Below are 23,923 nucleotides of genomic sequence, written 5' to 3'. Positions count from 1 at the left end.
TGATAAATTGCTTTTCTGAGTACATCGTGAGCGTCATCAGTACTTCTAGAGAAGTGAACAGCGGAATGTTTCATGAAAGAAGACAAATATAGGCCGATATCAGAAAAATTTACCGGTTTGGATGTCGGAGGGAAGAGAACGAATCTGATCCGATTCTGTAACAAATCTGTTGTGAAATAGCACTAATACTGAGGATATGATGTTGTCAGCTGTATAATTCTTCCCGTGGGGTAGCAGAGTTTTGAGTAGTTTGATCACAGTAGTTTAGCTTTAAATAAAGTGCTTTAATTAAAAACAGTTCATGTTAAAACATAGACGTTTTATAAGAAAAAGTATCAGAGCAGAATCGGCCGAGGCACAAGGCTGTTAATAACAGAATCGGTATTAGAAAAGGCAAGGTGGTATTGTGCTGTCTCTAAATTTAAACATATAGACAGACTGTAAATAACATCAGCATACAGTAACTATGTATGTGCCAATACAAAATTTTTTGTCATGATACCTGCCAAACTTTTCATTGCAGTTTACAATATTATCATGATACCGATAAAAAAACGATATCGTTCATGATACATCCTAATTTAGGGGGCAGTCGTGGGCTGGAGGTTAGGGAACTGGCCCTGTGACTGGAAGGTTGCTGGTTCGATCCCCAGCACCGACAGTCCATGACTGAGGTGTCCTTGAGCAAGACACCTAACCCCCAACTGCTCCCCGGGCGCCATGGATAAGGGCTGCCCACCGCTCCGGGCAAGTATGCCACTGCCCCCTAGTGTGTGTGTATTCACTAGTGTGTATGTGGTGTTTCACTTCAATGGATGAGTTAAATGCAGAGGTGGAATTTCCCTGGTTGTGGGATTAAACAAGTATCACTTACTTAATGTCATAAAATGAAAGTAACTTTTTAAAATATGTGTGCAAGTTTTACAAAAAAATAAAAACTCCACATGTCCAGATAATGATGCCCAGCATTCTCAAACCTCAGCCAATGCTTTTAAATATCATGATGTTTTTGCGATATCGCCCACCCCCTATCTGCATTCAAATCAAACAAGCTCAACCGATTCAGAGGTTGAAAAATAAGAGCTAGCTCAAAATACAGTGTGATGAGTGCTTTGTGTCTGGGTGAGTTTCTGTCACTTCCTCTTGTGTCCGATTGTGACTGTGTGTTTCCTCTGTATGCATGTGCATGCGTGTGCAAGTTCCTGTGCAGTGGCTGTGTGTGTGCGTCTGAGCCTGTTAGACCCCTGCAGACATGTGGCCTGTCGCCCACGGGGGCAGGAAGAACAGCTGTCCCAATGAAACAGAAAGGGAGAGAGTGTGTGTGAGAGAGAGAGAGAGAGAGAGAGAGAAAGAGAATGAAAGAAAAAGAGAATCTTTTACTCCATCACTGGGGCCATTATGTCGGGCCACACTATCCTAACGGTTCTGCAGCTGGCCCTGAAAAAGAGAGAGGTTCTCTGAACAACCCCTCTCTCTCTCTCTCTCTCTCTCTCTCTCTCTCTTTCTTTCTCTCTCTTTCTCATCCGCCCAGAAAGGAAGACATACTAATTTCCTTTTTGCACCACCTACACCACCATTATACTCCCTGCCATGGCCCTGCACCTACTGGCCTCTGTTAGACAATATGCAGCCACCTACCCCACCCAGTCCACCCACCCACACATATTTGCTTTAAAAGGAGTAGTTCAGGAAAAAGTCACATTTCCACTGCTTTCCCCCTCCAATCAAATGTAGTCGATCATTAAGACCTATTTCGTATAAGTTTTCTTCTTTAGGTTTGCCCTGGAGCTTTGAGGCTAATGTAGCTAACAAGTAATGAAAGTCTATGTCACCGAGATCAATTTGGGTGACACAGACTTCTATTACGTTAGAGGTCTGTATGCATGTTGGCTTTGTTTTCTAAATTAAACAAGCGCAATATACATAAAAGTCAATATTGACTGAATGTCACGTCAGCTAAGATATCAAGCTTGCTTCTGTAGTTTTGCACTGGAGCTAAGAGCTAAGAACAAGAGTTGTCGCCAACAAGTAATGGAAGTCAGTTAGCATTGTGCTAAATCTTCACACAACTATTACTGTGAGCGTAACTCATCTTGAAACTTGCTAGTGTGTTTATTTTTGATGCTAAAAGCACACGTGATGAATGCTAACCGGTAGGCTATAACCATCTATTGCTTGTTAGCTACATTAGCCTGGTAGCTCCAGTGTGAAACTAAAGAAGCAAACTTCAGAGACCAATCTTCTCTTGGCTAATCGATTGTATTTTAGGGGAAGGGGATGAGGATTGTGTGTATTGTCACCAAACTATTGCTACATTGCAGTTCAGAAATTATATATATATTTGTATATGTGTCTCAACAACGTGCATCAATTGGTTACACCTTTCATTTCAGGCCATAATCCTTCCAAATGAAGGTGCCTCCATCCCTTTTCTGTGGTCATCTGCACATCTTCACTTTAATGTACTCCAAATACTAAACTGGTACTGAACTGATACAAAATGTAACTTTAGGACGAGGAAATAAAGTTTTTAAACATATGTAATGTATGAGATGCAGTGGCAAACCGTGACTGTCCGTGCAGGTTTGGGCTTCTGTTCATGAAAAAAGTTGGTCAAAAAATTTCCCATCGATTTTCCATTGATCACTGAAGATCTTAACCCTTTTGTATTTAACAAGACTTAACAACGAAACAAGAGCATTACTACAGTGCTTGCTTGTACAGTTTAAATACAACAAGCATGAAGATTAAAATTACATTTTAATTCACAGAAATGATTAGGGCTTATAAATCCCTGGGGCTTTTTCATTGACAAGATTTATGTTTAATGCATTTTTAATGTAACGGTATATTAGTCATGGTGGTAATTTCGATTTATCATGTTTACTCAGCTCATCACATCATAGGTCAATGTTGAGAAAAAAGTAGTAATATATATATATATATACACACACACACACACACACACACACACACACACACACATATATATATATCTTCGCTGTCCAATGAAAACAAGTATCTCCAAAACATGAATTTTACAGGAGAAGGCACTCTTACCTTTCAATGTAAGTCAATGTAAAGAGGTTTTGTTCCATGTGATGTCTAATGGTCCATTCATCATGAATTTCATACACAATGCACAGGACAGCTGGTGCGTTGGAATGATGTACAAAACTAAAAATCAACAAAAATGGAGATACATGGTTTCCACTGGACAGAGATACATATTTATGAATTTATACTTCCAAGGAAAAAAGATTCTGATTCTGACACACACTGACAGCCATGGACCACTGCTTCTCAGCATGATCCGTCCGACGGACAAATAACCGATTTCCTGAAATGAGGACAATGCAGTTGGGTTCTGACTCTCTCTCCCTCTCTTATCAGGTCTCGTTTAGATAAGCAAGGAGGTGTGTCCTGAAATATTGCGACCTCTGCGAATCGAGCCCCTTCAAACCCGCCTTTTGATGGAACAGAATGGACACGCAACAATACACGCTACCAATCAACTGCTGGTCGTAGACTCATTTCCTAATTCACACAGTTCACACAAAGTCTTCCTGTAGCAATAATTCACATCTATTTATTCCATTTTACAGCCATCGTGGTTGAGATCTTTTCACTTCCCTAATACTGGGCTGCACCTGGCAGAGCTGCGTATAACAAAGGCCGATTCGTGGAAGACGCTACGATTCACCCCTGCTGCTGAAGACCTGGTTCCTCAAATCACCAAATGAAGCAGCTGCTCTTTCTCCAGGGAGAGATATTGATTCATTGATTCATTGAATCATCGTTACACAAGCAGCTGCTGAGCAAAGAAGTGAGAAAAAGGGATTTGCATATTGGCTTTTTTCCAAAATAAAGCAGCACCTACACATGTGCTAATCAAGGGCAAAGTCAATATTGGCTCAAGAATAAGTGATTTTTTGAATGAAGAGTTAAATTGCAAAGTTTTCCCCTCGCCCTGAATGTATTCGATCAGCTGAGACATGTTTTGCATTTGAAATGTGCTTCTTTACTTTTGCACCGGAGCTACGAGGCTACTCCAAATCACATCAGCATTGTGCTAACTACATGCCTAAATCATCACACAGTTGCCTCAAACCACACTGAGTCGTTAAGTAATCTCAAACAGGCTCACTACTGTGGTTTCTGACACTGTATGACATAATTATTATCTATAAAAATGAATGGAACAGTGTCACTAAGCTGAAAACGGTGGTAGCAGTTAGCCTGAAGTCTGAATTCTGTGCATTGTATATATTTAATAAATATTAGGCCCAAAAATGAGAATATATTCAGCTCGTAATGAGAAAAGAATCTTTACACCACAAAAATCTTGATGTATTTGATACATAGCTGACAACAACAAACCAAGAAATAAACCAAAGCTCAACAAAGTCAACTCTAAAGTTTGAAACTTATGTTCTTTCAAGAAATAGTTGGGTGAAACATTTAATCTACCCAAAAGTCCACCTGCCCCAGATATAGATTATCAGACATGTTTAGAGGGCAAATTTAGTCTAGAACTGAAGCTAACAGGCTAACATAACTAACAAACACTAAAACTCAATAGTCACCGAAATAGCACAAACCGCTTCTGTTAAAAATACATCCCTAAAAGGTCTCTCAACCAGCTCAAACCACATCCATGTCTTCATTAAGGTTGCGCAGACTTGTGAACTATGAAACCTAGCAAAGCATCAACCGTTTGCGACAACGTCAGGGCTGGTATTCACAAAGCAGGACTGGTCTCAGGTCTGATTCCTCCATATTATGACCATCATTGTCACTGTCTGTGTATGAAAAGGGACCAAAATACTGAAAAATTCAGACAACAAGATGTTTTTAACTATGTGACATACTTTTTGTCAATAGAAAACAACGTCATGCAGTGTCAGAAACCATAAAAGCAAGATTTTGCAGTTTGCACAGTGCTAATAGGTAAATCATGCCAATTGCGTACTTTTTAGCTACATTAGCCTCGTAGCTCCTAGAACTAAAGAAGCAAACACCAGACAGCAAACAAGTCTTAGCTGATCAACTACATTTGAGGTAAATGGGGAAAAAATGTATAAACTGGATTTTCTGTCAAGCTTTTCTTCTTTTTACAATGATCTTGTCTTCTAAGGACAATCTGTTTACTAGCTATATAAGTGCTGCAACATGCTCTGGCAGCCATGCTGCAGAAATCAGAGCCTCTAATGAATAGACTGCTTCATTTACTGACACTGGCACATGCTCTTCTTGCTGGACCTATTTTGCCGCCACTATCGGCATACTTCTCTTATGACACAAGCTGGATACTGGAAACTTTGAAAGATAGCATGCAAGAATGAAGAATAGCCATTGTTCAACACAGACAGCCAAGATTTATAGGGGGCCTAGCAAATCACCACTACTGTAAACACAATGGGAAACCACTATGGGTACTGGAAACAGGGAAAAACTGACATGTAGCCATTATTAGACTGGTACATTTCAAAAGGAAATGCATCATATTGGGAGCATTTGATGTGTTTCTGCAGCTGTGGAGACCATGGTGGCTGTTACCTACTGTAGACAGCTGTAGAAATAACCCCAGGTTATCATGTCAGTGCACTGACATGATAAATATCCCGTATTATCCTGTAGGAAGTCTTCTCAAGTATGGAAGTACTCGAGGGAGCATTTATTTTTGTACTTTGATCCAAAGCTGAAATTGTCCGCCTGCCTCCAGTTTGATTTTGCGGGACATTTTGACAGTTGGTTTTAAGCTGCAAAGCTAATAACAATGCCAATGACACGGCGCAATCATTAAAGATGGTTAGCTATGGTTTTTCCTGTGTTTTCTCCAACTTCTCACCAATTTAGCCGTGTCCAGTTCATCCAGCTAGCAAGGTCTACCTCAGTCACATGATACTACCAGCAGGCGGAAGGTAAAGGCTAATGCTTCCCCTGAGTCACGTGAAACACCGCCGTAAATGTTCAAACTGCTGCTAATGCAATGTCACTGGACACACTTGGAGGAGAACACTAACTGCCAATTCTGTTACATCACCTAACACCATCCACGCTGGCTAGCATCACGCTGAGTGACTGCGGGAGGGGGAGGGTCATCCCATCCTCCCGGGGATAATTGTGGTCTCCTCTGGGTAGATGGATGAAAAATGACTGTAAATGATAGGACACGTATTCTACTTGCGAGCATATGCCATCAAACTGAAGTATAGACACCAAACCTTCAGCAAAGATTCTTTGGTTATTTTGTACAGTTACAGACATGTGCAAAGGTTTAAACATCACTGGTCAAATGATATGTTTGGTAGATGTTCTAAGTGAAAATTCTTGCATCATGCAATAGATAAGAAAGTATTCAGAGTGGTTTGGTGTGAAATGCTCGGTTCTAGAGAAACTTATAGAGTCAGAGTTGTCCACAGTGCTGGTGATAGGAACCAGACGTCTGTAGAGTTTAAAGCATCTAAAAGCTCCTTTACAGAAAGTTATTACATGTAAAAAGTAGAATTTTTATATTTTGCACTTTTAGATTCATTCTCTGATTCTACAGTGCTCTAATTATACAATCATATGTGAATGTTTGAACACCACTGGTCAGATTACCCATTCTGTTGATTTTCTAAGTGGAAATAAATTAACATATTCTCTACAGGGAGCAACTTATATGTGGCATTTTTCTGCAAATATTAGTGCATAGGTTCTACTTCTTTAAGTTTAAAGTATCGAAAACTAAAGTATAAAATATGAAATGTGCCAATACTTTTGCACAAGTCACACTTCATGTTTTTCTTCTCCCAATAGATAAATTCAGCAAATAAACAGCATTCTTACATTGAAATGCATTGCAGCATTATGTTCTATCTAATTTGACAATGGGGGTCCAGACTTTTGCATACAACTGTAAGCACCAGACCACGACACCTCAAAGAACTATACAAATGCTTAAATGGTTCTTTGCAGTTTAGAAAATTGTTCTTTTCTTGGTTAAAATGTTTCTTTTGTTGATGGTAAACTTGTTGTTTCACAAAATAAAGTAAATATATAATTGCTGTTTATTTTTTAGTATTTTCTAAATAATTCTTGTATATAGAATAAAACAAAAAAGTACCTTTTGGCATATAGTTCATAATATTTACATCCACTTTATCCACTGTATTATCAATATGGCGAGTGATTCCAAACTTCTGAAGTGTACATACATAAAATCGGACTGGCAATCTTGCATATTCTATGTTAATGATGTAGGAAACAACGTCCAGTTTCCTGTTTCACTTTGGTAAAGATTTCAAGCAACGATGTGATGTAAACTGTAAAGTTTACACTAAGCTGTGATTAACAGACACCAGGCTCCCAGAACTCATAGCAAAATACCATAACATACTGTCACTGAGGAAAATACTGTAAATTACCGTAAAATTACAGCACTGTTTCGCAGCTTCTAAGTAAATTAAGCAGCAAGCTCGATGGCTAGGATGGTGGTAAAACGCTGCAGCAGGAACTGAGCACCTTTGAGAGGTGAAACTCTGCGATACTGAGGCCCGACTCTCTGACCTAAATGCAGATTCAAGCGCTGCTGCTTCCGTTTCCTTCAAACTGGTGCCATCGGTTCTCTGACTGTGTGTTTTTTCCATCTTACTTTGCTCGGCATTTCAATGTTTGCACGGGTGGCAACTTAACATGCATGATGCATGAAAGCTATAGATTGACTCCCCCCTGCCCCCCCCCCCCCGCCCCCCCCAATTGTCTGGCCACTGAAAAGCACCTCTATCAGATCACAGCTGGACTATAGAGCCAGCAAAACCCAACTTAAACAATTGAGCAATTGTCAGGAAGCAGACAGAAGTAAATTGAAACGGCTCACAAACGCCTTCTCTCTGTGCGTGTGTGTGTGTGTGTGTGTGTGTGTGTGTGTGTGTGTGCGTGTATCCATATTTAGCACAGTGCTAAACAGTAAAAGCCATACTCTCTTGGTTCTCTGTCGTCGGTCTCTCTATCTGCCACTGTGCAGCCACCGCAGAGTAAAAAGGTAATCTGAGCACATTGATCTCATTTTAAATCAATGTTAAGAGGTATGATAATGTAATGTGTAGACACTGCTGTGCTGAAACAGTACACATGGAGTAATGGGGTGAAAAGGACACTGTGGGGGGCAAAGGACGGCCTGTGCTGATCTATGATCAGCTGGCCCTGAAGTAGTCGTGGAGCCGGACATGATCTCGTAATGACGGTACACATCTGGGGACAACCTGGGGTTGTTTGGGTTCAGCCGTGATTGGCAGGAATAGCGGTGGTGGGAGGGTGGGGGGGTTCTAAGTAAAGAGCCATCAAGCCTGGCAATACCATCTCAGATACAAGACTTTTAAAGAATGAATGTATGAAAATAATGAAAACAAAAACTTTACATTTTAACAGACTATGTGCTACATTCACTACAATTTGTTTCTGTGTGGTTGTGCTAGGAGGTCTAGGTGTTTGTGGTGCTCTATAATAGAGTAAATGCTATGTAGCAATTAACTCTGTTAATGCAGACTCTTAATTGCTAGCATTATGTTTGGTTGTTCAAAAAAGCCACGTTATGTAATTATGAGATTATCTGTGTTTTATTGATGGGATTTTCAGCTCGGTGCTGATGCTAGCAGGTTGGAGGGGCTGAGAAGAACCCCAGGTGATCGGTGCTGCACAAGAGGGAGTGCCCAAGAGTGCTAAATCTCGTAGAATCCAAGCTGACCCACAAGGTCTATTCTATGGCCGAGGCTTAGCCTCATCTCACTGAAACAGATCTTAACAAACAGTGGAGGCAAAATAAAATAGTTACTATGCCAGTCAAGAGGGCACTTGTACTGAACGAGGGCCCATCTGTGCACGCGCCTGCACTCATGCTATATTCAAATAAAGCTTGTAACTCAGAATTTTCCAACTTCCAACTTGGAAAAACCAAAGAAATTGCTCCATCAATTGAGAATTCCTACTTGGAAAGTTCACAACTCTGGGTTCAGCATCAGACGCCAACATGGCTGCTCTTCCTTACTGTTCTCCACTGTTAAATAAGACTATTGTAGCATTCGCCTTAGGTCAGTTAACATACAGACATAGTAGTTGTTTAAACCTTGACACTGACCATAAAGTTCCCTGTTCTGGGAAGGTAAGTACTTCATGGGTATTATAGTTATCGCTCACATCACTAATGTTGGCCAGCTTGTTGCTAACAGTGCTTGTTTTCATGAAGGCACTCATGTTTTTCCCCACTTTTAGTTCTTTGGGGGGAGCTTTTCAGCCTGTCGGACAAAGTTGACAAGCCCACCCACCTCCCTACTTTGACTTCTGCCTTCATGAGATACTCGTGAGAAATTTCAAGCTTAGGTTGTTCCCACTCTATGATATGTATATGTTCTCACCAACATATAGCCAAAATGTGGTCCAGACATGTGTTCTTGTGATGAGTCTATCCTTGAACAGATCAACCACAAATGCTGTAAGAGGAACTGAAAAGCTGTGCTCAGGTCAGTGCAAAGCAGCTCTGAGTAAATAAGGCCGTGCAAGCAATTCTCAGCTTTTAGCTGATGTGTTATATTTGAAAATAAGCGTTGGCCTGCTCATGGCATTTTGCCTGTTTATATAAATAAATAAGTAAAATTAGAAAGATACTGCGAGCGCAGGGATGGACCAGCGATGGAGTGGCAGGTAAAAAAAGCTTTTAGCGCAGAGCGTGGTTTTCAGCTTGGTCTGGCCGATGCCAAGGCCACATAGAGCGTGCTCACCGCTGCTCTGTGAGGTTGCATCCTGTCTGTATTTCCTGTGTGAGAGAACAGAGTTCAACATCTGCCAGCCAAGGAACACTCTTAGCAACATGGGTTGTAGAGAAAGAGGATTTTTAGCTCTGCAGTAAATTGTTAAGTTGTAAACAAAGTCATTCCCAGTGGTTTTGGTGTGAAATTCTAGAGAAACCTACCAAGTCTGAATTGCTCACAGTGGTGGTGATAGGAACCAGACGTCTGAGCTTTTGTTTTTGTGCCTCACATGAAATAGTTATGAATACACTGCCTGATGTCATTGTTTAATGGTAGGCTTATGAGAAGGTTTTGGGCCAAAATATGAACGGGTATTATAAATCAGTGCAGCGTGGAGAGATGCATGTAGGCCTGGTTGTTTTCTACAGTAAATTTGCATCATACACATGATGACTCCTGGTTCCCAGAGATCTAAGTCCATACGTTTCTCTACAATGAACCATTTCACATCAAACCACTCTGAATGACTTTGTTTACATCTCAACTGAATTATAAAAAAATCCTTTGGCCATTTAAACTGTTTAAGCACAGTTTTGTATAAAACTGTTGTCTTTACTGAAGAAACCTTGAAGAGGGTGTACCTCTTTCTCTCGCTGCATTCTTTCACTGCTTGTGTCTTCCTCTGTACAAACAACTGGGAATCTTCTGGTAATTTCAACTTGAAAAGTCTTTCTTGGAAACTCTGCATTCAGCATTAGGCGTCAATTTTACAACATTAGACACCATCATGTATAAAAACTCAGCAGACACTCCGGTTTTCACTGGCAGTATTTGTGTTGGACCCATTGTGACCCCTGGTTCCTATGAGCACCACTGTGAAGATATCAGAGTCTGTAACTCTCTCTACAATTAACCATTTCACATCAAACCACTCAGAGTGACTGTGTTTACATCTCAACCACTCATTTACGCAGAAAGTCTGCAACAAACGATCTATAGGCCTTTAAAACTGCCGCCTTTACTAAAGGACGCCTAAAGTGGGTGCACCTTTCTCGCTTTCTATTCTTACACTGCTTGTGCCTTCCTCTCTACAAGCATGGCTTTAGTAATACAGCCAACGCCTTTAGAAGAGCCAACAGATCTAATTACTCAACTGCAGACATCCTCTTTCTCTTTTTCTCCATTCGTTGCTTAAGCTCATGCCTTCCTCCATATCTCACTCTCTACGCCTAGTCTTAGTAATGCAGCCAATGCCTTGTAAAAGCTATAACACCCCCATCTCTCTCTCTCTCTCTCTCTCTCTCTCTCTCTCTCTCTCTCTCTCTCTTTTCTATGTGCAGCAGAGGAATAGCAAGCTAAGGCTAAAACACCCAGATTCTCTCAAATCCCACTCATTGAAACTGATGCCTCATGAACACATCGATGAAGCAGTGCTTTTTTCTCACATGGACAGATTTCCACCGTGATTTCATGGTTTTGATCATCGCTCGCTGACAGCGAGCAGACAGCGAGATGCTGAGGGACAGAAACTGTCTGCCTGTTTCCTCCAAGCTGCTCTGAACTTTTTCTCTGGGTTCTTCTCACCCGAACGGCCCGTCGTTAGAGAATAAAAAGGCATTTGTGTTTGCCGCTTGATGCGCCTTGCTGTCGAGAAGGTCACGTTAATGGGCGACCTGTCTGGCTCATAGGCCTGCTGGGGAAAGACGTAAACAAAGTAGGCCAGTGTGGGTTACTAGCAGGAACTAGCAGGCCCATTTTCATCTCAGCCGTGGGGTTGCAGTAATACTTCCCTGAATACGGATTAATATGTAAACCAGTTGGAGTAAAACGGGCTGCACTGGATGAAGAATCCCTTGCATTAGAATCCCTACGGCGTGCTAGCGACATGTAACAACCTGCAACAAGGTTTTTGTAATGTGGAGACTGGAGCGGTGTGTGTGTGTGTGTCTGTAGCTTTCTACATAGTGAACTGCGATGTATAGAATAAGAGCGAATGACCTGATTAGGATGTAAAGCTTGACACACATACACATCAAATGCAATGTGAACACTGAAGACCAGAATAATCATCTTAAATCTAGTATTTACTCTAATTATCTATTACTGCATCTAAATGAATCTTAAGTAAAAACATTTATAAATATGTAAATTCAAGATGTTTTTGCTTGCCATGACGTTTTTGCAGCTAATAACTGACATGGAAATGTGAAATATCAGAAATCAAAATTTCATCATTGTATGGCATCAAATCCAATTCAAAATTCACAAGCGAGGAAGACCACTCTCGTGCAAGAACCCCCACCCCCCGCCCACGGTCATAGCTGTCAACCGGGATGTAACTGGCTTCTTATTTGCAGCTTCTTAAGCAAATTTTCTGGTCCACCTTAAATACTGTTTTCACAGAGGATATTTTGCCAGTAGTCGGTAGTGATGAGTCAGTTTTATATGTGGGCTTCTTAAACCACTTGCACTAAAATATTACAAACTTTTATTTCATAGGTTAAACAGGTTTACAGTTTTACATCGCCCTAAAAACATTCAATGATTTAATAATGATAATAAGAATAATGTAATATAATAAAAGCGTAATAATAATAATAATAAATAATAATAATAAAATGATTCCAGACGATTGGTACTTTCAAAGTCAAAAACTGAAAAATGACAAAAGTGGAGATAAAAGGTTTTGCTCTGACAGCATATGTCACAAAATTACATAAATAAGAGCTATGTATATATATATATATATATATATATATATATATATATATATATATATATATATATATATATATATATATATATATCCCCACACCCAACCCTGGTGTAACCATTTACTGCTCTTTTTTCATGCAGTTCCACACGGTTCCACAAAGGAGAGGGTCCTGTTACAGGCCTATGCAGAAATATTGGATAGATTGGTGTCAGATGAGCTTATGTTGTGGGTTAGTGACTTCCAAAGCACTGGACTGGTGAGGGTATTCCCCCTTACAAGAGGTGCTTTGTGAGATCCCATTGGGGATGAATGTTCTGGTGCTATGAGATCATTTATACTCAGCCGTCATCACCCAGGTCGTTTTCAACTCAAGGAGCAAATGGCTAATTTGAGATACTCACGCCATTATATTTGCATGTGCCGTGGATCTTTGCCACCAAACAGGAGAATGGACAGTAGGCTGTATTGGATTTATAACTGTAAGGACCTTGACCCTCTATTAAAGATGAGACTTACACTGCCCCCTGTTTCTAAGTTAACAGACCTCATCTCGCTGCTATTATTAGCCACGGCGTATCTGGACTGACCAGGGCAGAATGTCCATAAAGCAACACATCAGCCTCAAATGGAAGAGCGATTATTACCTCTCTGTATGTTTGCATGGAGTGTCTCTCCTTCCTGCTCTTCCCATTGTTTCCATGATCTTAGGATGATATTTAAAGTAGCTCATCGCTGCACTGTGGAGATGATGAGTTGTTTAAACGATCGCTTTCTGAATACATCTGTCTATTTTGTCCTTCGCTCTATCTTTCTGCTCTTTCTGTCCTCTCGCTCCATTGCACAGTCAGTCTCCATGCGCAGCCGGTGTTGGGGAATGAACATAAATCTGAGGATGACTTCAGCAGAAGCAGCAGCAGAGAGAGAGAGAGAGGGAGAGAGGGAGGAAGACTGGAAGCTTGTCAGGGATAGGGAGTGGTGAGGGAATGATAAAGGGTGAGACAGAGGGAGCAAAAGAGGGAGAGAGGTAGAGAGAGAGAGAGAGAGAGAGAGCTGAGCTGAGCTCTCATCATGGTAACATGGTACTAGAGGACAGGTGACAAAAGCTGGCCTGGGCATTTGTGTCACCGTGAGCCGATTAGGGTCTCAGTGGAGAGGCTTATGCCTCCACCATAGAGCGTGCCGTACTCTCATCTCACTCTCTCTCTCCACCCTTTCACTCTTTTCTCTACACTGATTCTTGTGCTTCCCGCACCTAGTGCTGGAGTTGGGCCTTTAAAGGAAAAGTTTGGCAAAATAATTTGATTTACACAGTTTGCCACTCGGCCCAGATGCAGCCGATTACACAAGCCATATTTGGAGACCAGATTTTCCTTATTTAGTTTAGAACTGGAGCTATGAGGCTAATGAAGCTAGAACACTAGAACTCATTAGTCACCAAAACAGCTTGGATCTGTAAAAATACATCTCTAAAATGCTTTTCATCCTGCATCCATGTCTTCATTAAGCTCACACACTTCTCAATGTAGGTTACTGCACAGTATAACTTACTGTGAACTAGACCCATCATAAATACAGAGAAATCTGATCCAAGATCAGACCTGCTTTGTGAATAGCTGTGCTGGTGTTGCATGTTATGGCTGCCCATTGTGGTAAAGTTTTGTTCATTTTTTATAGCTCACAATAACTCATACTATGTTCTAAACCAGACCTGGATGCAGGTTGAGAGAAGTTTCGGGGATGAATTTTCACAAAAACAATATGGCTGTTTGGGTGACTATTGAGTTCTAGTGCTTGTTAGCAACATTAGCCTTGCTGCTCCAGTTCTAAACTAAAGAAGCAAACTTAGACACCCAAAGATCTCTTGGCTGTTTAACTACATCTGGGGAAAATGGGAAACTGGGTACCTTTGATTTTTCACTGAACGATTCCTTTAATCTGGCTTCAGTTTTTGGTGTGAAGCATGAGAACATTCTGACCCCACGTAAAGCACCAAAATTGTTGACCACTGCCAACCAGAAAGCGAATGAACCTCCAGCAACTGTTAAAGTCAACATTAATCAGGAATCAGTGCAAATGTTCTTTTTTAACGTGACGTATTTCCAAGTGAAACAAGATATTTGGAAGGGGGGATGATTGTGGACTTGATTTTATACATCAGCATTTGTTTGAATTGTTAAAAGTAGGCAGGGCATTCCGAAAGAACCATTCAGCTGCAGGAGACTACTCAACTGCTGCCAAACAATAAAATTATATTAAATAAAAAGTCAATTTTGTCAGAAACAAATAGAAATGGTGCACTAAAAGTTTTCACTTAGAATAGCAGAAATGTCCAAACTTTTTCAGATGTAAAATTCAAGCTCTGTAGAATCAAGACATGATGATTTGACCTTTTATTTGAACTATTACATGTAATAATTTTCTGTGAGGCAGCTTTTAGAAGCATTAAACTCTTCAGATTTCTGGTTCCTATCACCACCAAGGTGAACGATTCTGACACGGGAATTTAGAGAGATTGGTGGGATTCCCCTTTAAGTGTAGCCACACGGCAGTTATTTAGCATCTTTCCTACAATATTTGGGTGTTTTCCCAGCTCTAACACATCAGATCCAGCTATTCAGCTAATTAAAAGCCCTTCCTGAGCTGAAGTGGGCGTGTCAGAGCAGGAAAAGCACAAAAATGTACAGAGAACGGGTTGCCAGGACCAGCACTTCTCTTTACCCCTTTTCCTCCACACCTATTCCTTCCACGCTCTCATTCTTCTACTGCCAGATGAATCCATTTCTTCCTCTTTCTAACCTTTGCTTAACTAGGCCAGACACACCAGACTGAGCCCAGCTCACACGGAAGCTCTGCTAACGTGCTCATTTTTCTCTATTCACAAACGAGATGGCCTCCCGTGGCCATTTGCGATGTTGATTTGTCATCCTCTCCTTCTTTTGGTGGGGGGTGGGGACCAAATAGAAATGAAACTCATCGATCACGTTTGATGAAGTGACATTGATCGACGCTATTGATCAGCTCCCTTTGAGCCGCCGCAAAAAGCTTTGTTTCCTCCTCAGTAATCCAGTGCAGTGGTCAGGGAGTGGGGGGCTTTGTCAGTTTGTTATATCTGTCTAACCATGAATATCAAGTGATACCTTTTTAATCCCACCAAAGGGAAAATTCCACCTCCACATTTAACCCAGCCATGAAGTGAAACACCACATACACACTAGCGAATACACACACACACTAGGGGTACTGAGCACACTTGCCCAGATCGGTGGGCAGCCCTATCCACGGCACCTGGGGAGCATTGTCTTGCTCAAGGACACCTCAGTCATGGACTGTCAGCACTGGGGATCAAACCGGCAACCTTCCGGTCACAGGGCCAGTTCCCTAACCTCCAGCCCACGACTGCCCCATCAAGACACTTTTTATATTAAAACTCATGTTTGATGATTCCTCTTTTTCTCCAGCAGGTAAGGTGTAGTGGGTAGTCTACGCTAAATGTTTTAACATGATATAAATTGGCCAATTAGGAGTAGGTTTTAATAGATTGTTATGGGAACAGCTGCCATAATGTAATGTGCTCTACCTAATTACACTGTTTGCTGTGGTAGGAATGGAAGGGAACTCCTGGTAGTGTTTTTTATGCAAAGCTTGGGCCACCAATCAGGATGAATTCGGAATGACTCTATATGTAAATTCATTCAAAGTCAGTGGACTAATAGGTCTTGCTTGTAGGTCAAACCTTATATGATTTGAAATATTATCACTGCAATCAACCAAAGAGAATGGCCAGATGATAAGCCGCCAAGCCGGACAGTTTTGCCATCAGTGCTCCGCAGGAGCCAGCAGCTCTTGTGTTCACATATGAAATATATGAATGGATGTAACTTCTTTAGAAAATATACATATGACCATTTTTACATGTGAAAATGAGAGTTTCTAAACAAATAAGAACTAGACTCTGTCATCATCAAGTCATCTCTCAGCTCGCACCTGAAATGGGGACTCCAGTCACATGTTGACCTGACTCACAACCTCACACACTTCACTGACTCACAATGTGACTCGACTTGTGAATTTAGGCCACTATCTTGTCACTGCTGGGATGCAAAACTCTCTTTTTTTCTTTTTCTCGTTGGCACTCTCATTCCTATAAAGGTTAGAAAACTTTAGCTGTGTTAGTCAGTACTAGCAAACTTTAACTTAAAACAACAGACTAACCAGTCATTTTAAGTTGTGCTCCTTTACTTTAAGCGCCATATTTACGGTGAGCAGTGGTTCAGTTCTGTCTCTCAGAAGGAAGAGTCTTCTGTAATGAAAGGCTTGTTATTTAAAGTTGACAGGCACAGCTAATAATACGACTGAAATTCCCTAATAAAGACTGGAAACGGACTCGCATGCCAGAGACTCAAGATTAGACTTGGACCTTCATCACAGACACGTGACTCTGTCTTGCATATCAGAGACTTTAGAGTAGCCTTGGCTTCGCACACCAGAGAGGCGAGACTTGAGACTCAGACTCGCAGCTCAAAGACTCAAGACTTGCACTTGAGGCTTGAGCCTCAGTTCTGACCTACTTCCTAGAAACGTACACTCCAGAGTCTCAAGACTTGACTCATACTCTAGAAACTTGAGACTTGACATAGACGCCAAAGATTCAAGATTTGACTTGGATACCAGAGACTCAAGACTCAGACTCCCACTCCAGAGACTTGGGACTTGACCCAGACTTGCACTCTAGAGGCTCAAGACTCAGACACAAGAGACTTGAGAATGGACTCTGACTCGCACCCCAGAGACTCAAAACTTGAACTTGAACTCCAGAGACTCAAGACTTGACTCAAATTTGCACATCAAAGACTCAAGACTAGAAAGACTCAAAGACTCAAGACTAGACCAGACACTTGACTTGGTCATTCACATCATAGACTTTACAGTAGACTTGGACTCACACCCCAGAAAGTCGACACTTGAGACTCAGACTCGCAGCTCAAAGACTCAAGACTTGGACTTATGACTGGAGACTCAATTCTGACCCACATCCTAGAAACTTGCACTCCAGAGTCTCAAGACATGACTCATACTCCAGAAACTTGAGACTTGACATGGACACCAAAGATTCGAGATTTGACTTGGACACCAGAGACTTGAGAATCGACCGTGATTCCCACCTCAGAGACTCAAAACTCAACTTGAACTATTGCCTCAGAGACTCAGAGTCGCACCACAGAGACTCAAGACCTGAACTTGCACTCCAGAGACTCAAGAAATGACCCAGACTCGCACCACAGAGACCTAAGACTTGGTTCAGATTCACATCTCATCGACTCGAAACTTGATTTGGACTCACATCTCACAGGCTTGAGATCCAACACTGACTTGCACTTGACATGTACCAAACCAGGGGGTGATCAGTCTGTCTGGCACTGTGTTAAGTTAAACAAACTGTGACAAGTATACTGCCCCCTACACTTCTGTGGTGTACTGCAGACACAATGGCAAGATGTATTATATGAGTGGTATCCTATCTTTGACACAAAGTCACTATTTTTTAGGTAAACAACACATCAATATGTTCCTTTGATGTACTGTGATCTTTAATTAATGGACTTTGACAACTAATAGATGTTGTATGATTAATTGCATCCTATTTGCAATACAGGGCAAGAATCCTCGACTGTGAAGCAACCTAACGCTGTGTTGCTGTGAGTTTTGTCTCAGCGATAAGGTGCTGAGGAGGAGAAATGAATACAGCACGTTTCCTCACAGGGACCTGATGGGAGCCTTTTCTCCTGCCGCTAATGCGGCATGCTGCTGCTTTTGTTCGAGGCTGAAGTGTGGAGGGTGTAACGGAGGCCCTGAGGCAGGCGGCCCAGGCGCTCTAAATCCTGTTCCGCCCGCTCCGGACAGAGATGGAGCTGGCTTTAATCGATTACTGCAATGAGGCGCTCCGTTACGCCACCCACTTCAGCCTGTGTGGCTCACGTCGCCTGTGAGACACCACACAAACAAGCACAGATGAATGCAAGTTCACACAGATGGACAGAGAAACAGATATACACACGTGTGATCACAGCCACACAGATCGCCTGGATGCAGGACTATATACATACTGTATATATATATATATATATATATATATATATATATATATGTTGGATATGTACCATATCAATGCTTTAAATACTGGGTATATACCATGTATCCATACTAAAAAATACCTGTCTATAATAAAAATGCCATGCCTTATCTGTGCTATAGTGTAATAGTAATGATATACCTTATCTATATATGCTCTAAAAACTACATACACTCCAAATGCTTGATATACTGCATCTATACTATAAGTACTGGGTTTATTGTATGCACACTGTAAATACTGGCTATATAAAATATTCGTTGTGTAATAATTTGCTGTAATACAAGGACAGGTACTGGATATATGCCATAAATATACTATCAGTACTAGATATGTACTGTATCTATAACTTTACTGTAAAAAAATGAGTATATATAACATATTCATACTATGAATACTCAGTGTACTGCATCTTTACTATAAATACTGGGTAGACAGTAACATTACTGTAAGTAGTGGCTTTATACCAAATAAAAACTATAAATATTCTGTGTACTGCATCTATACTATAAATACTGGGTATATGGTAAATTTACTGCAAATAGTGTTTATATGCCATATATGTGCTATAAATACTCAGTGTACTGCATCTAAGCCATAAATACTGGGTTTACAATACATTTACTGTAAATAGTGGCTATATACCAAATCTATACTTTAAATACTTGGTGCAATGGATCTTTACTATAAATACTGTGTATACAGTAACTTTACTGTAAAGAGTGGGTATATACCATATTAGTGGTATAAATACTCGGTATACTGCATCTATACTATAAATACTGTGTATACAGTAACTTTACTGTAAAGAGTGGGTATATACCATATTAGTGGTATAAATACTCGGTATACTGCATCTATACTATAAATACTGTGTATACAGTAACTTTACTGTAAAAAGTAACTATATCATATAAGTACTCTAAATACTCAATATACTGCATCTATACTATAAATATTAGGTACACAGTAACTTTTCAGTAAGTAGTGCTTATCATAGTGGTCTTTATTGCAAGAAAGATTAGCGCAGGCCGAGAATCCTTGACTACATAGCAAAGCACAGATGGACAGTAAGACAGATACAAATGCAAATATATACACATATTCACAGACAGACAGATAGTCTGGGTACAGGACTATATACATGCCTCATCACACAGATGGAGAATGAGAGATGCACACATATGCACAGACAGGCAGACACGTACACATTGTGTGTGACAGCTCCTCATCAGCTCTTCTGAGAGCAGTACTGCCTGCACCAGTTCACATCATTTAGGTCAAAGCATCTAATATTTAAGTGGGCTGTTTTAGTGTTGCGCTAAGTATAGCCTGCTGGTGTGTTAGACAGCAAGGCATAATGAGATCACTAACAGTTCCTTTAGTCCAAAGTAGCATTACTACTGATAGCATCTTTACGCATTTGGACCGAGCGCATCTCCATATGCACACAAAGCACTGGAGGAGAGAAAACTAAACACTGTCGACAGCTCATCAGTTTTTAGCTGGCACTGAACATCAGTTCATTAATACAGAACGTTGATGGTGATGAAGGCACATGGCTAGAGTGAATTTACATTGGAATGGAAAATCGTGGACTCAGACTATGCCATGTATATATATAAAGCTAAAGGTTGCTGGAGTTTTGCTTCATTGCAGACATCTGCCCAACACTGCAGAGGGATCGTCTGCAGGCATGCAGTGTGTGTGAGTGTATGTGACTGTGCACACTTGTGAGCTGCACTGGGTGTGTTTGACACGCAGTTGACCACACGTCACAGGTTTTTCGGTATAGTGCTACAAACACCATGAGAAAATGCACGTTTGTGACTGGCTTCATTTCTGTTTACGTAAGCTGACTCACACTTTGAAACCCAGTAGCCCTTATACGGCTGTGACAGCAATAAATACATTCTAGTTTTGTGACAATTAGGCCAAAACAGCCTAAGACCTGATGTCGTTCTCTCTGGAAATGTTGCTGTCAGTGCCAGAGTGTAGACTTCTGCAAAGATGAGACATAAAGACGTGTTTTGAAGTATTTTACATCATTTTACTATCTTAAATGTTGAAAAATGTTAAAAAAAGAACGCATGAGGGTCAAAAGTGGTAAGTATATTTATAGTTAAAAAATGCGACATAGACTATATATTCCTTTTCAAGCTGAGGTCTTTAAACCATTATACACCACTCTAAAGAGATCTTTATACCAGTTTATGCCAGCAGTACACAATTTGTCACTGCTGTAAAGGCATCTCTACGTTTTATAGAAACTTTTACAATGTTTTATCCCGTTCTATAGAAATATTTACAACATTTTACTGCGTTCTATGGAAATATTTGCTGACATTCACACCAGGCTATAGAATTTACACACATTTTTTCAAATTCTATAGACATATTTACCTCATTCTAGAAATCATTACACCATTACATAGAATTACTTACACCATTTGACACTATTAACACCATTGTAGAAGCTTTACACCACTCTGGAATCCCACATACAATTTTACACCATTCTAGAGGTCATTACACCATTTCCACCGTCATATAGATGTTTGTACGCAAATTTACACAGTTTACAGCATTCTGCAGATACACTTTCACTACTTAGTGTCATTCTGAAACCTTTCCACGATTTAACACTATTCTACGTTGTTATGCTATTTATGCCTCTCTTTTGACAGCTTTACATGAATTCACAACATTCTAGAAAGCTTTACACAACTTAACGCCATCCCAGAAATCTGTCCATCATTCTACACCATTCTATAGAGATCCTTGCGCTATTTTCCACCATTCTAGAAATCTTTACACCATTTTTCCACCTTTCTAGGAATCCTAGCTCAATTAACGCCCTTTGATAGAAATCATCATACTATTTTACACCATTCCTAAAATTTTTACACCCTTATTGCACCTTTTAGAAATCATTGCTCAATTTACTGCATTTGATAGAAATAATTACACTGTTTTACACCTTTCTAGAATTCTTTACACCATTTTTAAAAGAGCATTAATAATAAAAAGAGAAAATGAATCTTATTGCATACGATAAGATGAGCAGGAAAGAAGTTCCTGTGTACATTGCAAAGTGACAGACTTGTGTTTATCTGCCCGTGGGAATGTGTGTGTGTGTGTGTGTGTGTGTGTGTGTGTGTGTGTGTGTGTGTGTGTGTGTGTGTGTGTGTGTGCGCGCTGGTACATGTGTAATGTCCGCGTTCCTCACATTCCATCACCTAATCAATCCAGCCAAGCACACATTAACTCTGAGGTTAACAACATGCATCACCAGCCGTGACCTCTGACCTTCATTTTAAACCGTTTTTCTCTTTTAACGCTGATTCTGGACCCTCGCCCCCCTCCTCTGACCGGGACAACAATCAGAGAAGGAAAAATTCTCTTACTGTAATTCAGTATATTTATGTAACAGCAACACTTACTGTATATTTAAACATGGTTTCACCCTCAGAATCCACCAAAATCATCCACCGTGACAAAAGCCTGCTGCGATTCCACATGAATGAACTCTCGTTTGTGGACAGTGCAGATTCTTTTCAATCCCATACCACATTCATGTAGTGGATATTTGATTATGCTTTGAATTTGATCAAACGTTTAGTGTTCTGTACACAGTCTTTAACTAATTCAGTGTAATTACTATGTAATAATTATGTAATTACACTTAAAAAGTATACATTTACGGCATTTTGGCTGACGCTCTTATCCAGAGCGACTTACAATTTGATCATTTTACAGAAGGTGGTGTTAGGAGTCTTGCCCAAGGACTCTTACTGGTGTAGTGTAGGGTAGTGTAGGGATTGAACCCCAGTCTATAGTGTAGAAGGCAGAGGTGTTAACCACCACACTAACCAACCAGACACCAAGTATACAAGTATACAAGTACACAAGTATAGCAAGCGACAGCAATAACTGCCAACTGCCAATAATGAACCTTGCCATGTGTATTACAGTACTGATACACCTGCATGTAAACTGATTCCTCATATTTGTGTTTTGTCTGCTTTATTTTTGTCATAATATTATTTTATCTGTATGTAAACATCTACACGTCATTCACTTCACTGGATGTGCATCATGCCTAATGTTCAGCATCACTCGACATTTTCTTTATCCTGTAATCTAATATTATGCAACTCAACAATCACTTCTGTTTCATGTCGTTTCCTCCAGGTTATTTCAAATCTGTGAAGGAGTGCTAGCATCATACTAGAACCATTTTGGAAATGGATCCAGAACCGAGTTGTGTCTATGTGATTGAAAATGGGGATACTGAACTGAACACTGAGCAATGATACACTTTTGAAAGGTTGGGTGCAAATATGGATATCAAATATTTAAAAATGTTGCTACTTTGCTTTTGTTTTGTTTTTTTTTATTTTGGCATAATTCAATCAATAAGATAAAACAAAGTCACTCAGAGTGGTGTGATGTGAACTGATTCCTTCTAGAGAAGCTTACAGGAGTTCAGAATTACTGACAGTAGCAGTGATAGGAAACAGATGACGGAGGCATTCCCCTTAGAATCCCAGGCTGATTACATACTAAGGCTTATTATTTCTTAACTACAGGGACCTTAATGCAAACTGGCTGAGCTGTTTTTAGGTTGAGAAGTGTGTAATCAAACGTTTATCCAGTTAAAACGTTGATGGCTCCGAAAGCCACCTCACTGAAAGTTCTTGCGTGCTATAGTTACGCATACGCGGCCTGATGTTTAGCCATTTTTGTCTGGTTTTGAAATAAGATTTCGGTTTAAGGCACGCATTTGTGCTTTTTGCTTCTCAATTCACCACTTTTGCCATTATCAACACTGCGTTTAAAAGCTCAGAAGGTTATCTGGTCATGGTGGATGGTAAATAGCATGGCTACACTTGTGCTGTAGTCATTGTGAACCCTGGTTCCTATCAGCACCACTGCAGAGAAACCTGAGGCTCTTCAGTAAATCTCACATCAAACCACTCTGAATGACTTTATTTGCATCTTACCAATTCAATTATGCAGAAAACTTTTAAAAAGGGTGGAATTCTCCTTTTACTATAGATCAGTGGCATTGTGCTGGAGGCCAAACCACACAAACACTCAGAGAAATGAAGGATAAGTGTACAGTGTTCTTGAAGGAATAGCTAGGTGGATTGGAGCTGGGGGCCTCGTAGCATATTGCATATTGCTGCACTACGAGACCAGGAGCGAGAGCGAGAGCAAGAGAGAGAGAGAGAGAGAGAGAGAGAGAGAGAGAGATGCTGTATTGTCAGCATCCCCATGCCACTAATGCATCCATCATGAAATGGCATGTCATTGTGTGGTAGACGTATGACCACAATGTCC

At 40.5% G+C, this 23,923-nt stretch overlaps 1 protein-coding gene across 3 annotated transcripts in view; it reads right to left on the bottom strand.

Moving 5' to 3' along the window:
* The window catches only part of zmp:0000001168 (signal-induced proliferation-associated protein 1), a 117,448-nt gene that overhangs the window by 92,041 nt on the left and 1,484 nt on the right, over positions 1-23,923 (bottom strand). The window lies entirely within an intron of this gene.

Source organism: Pygocentrus nattereri, chromosome 23, assembly GCF_015220715.1.
Source record: "Pygocentrus nattereri isolate fPygNat1 chromosome 23, fPygNat1.pri, whole genome shotgun sequence".
In the NCBI taxonomy this organism is placed as follows: Eukaryota; Metazoa; Chordata; class Actinopteri; order Characiformes; family Serrasalmidae; genus Pygocentrus; species Pygocentrus nattereri.
The sequence above is the reverse complement of the archived record's forward strand: the minus strand, read 5'-3'. Positions and strand labels throughout refer to the sequence as shown.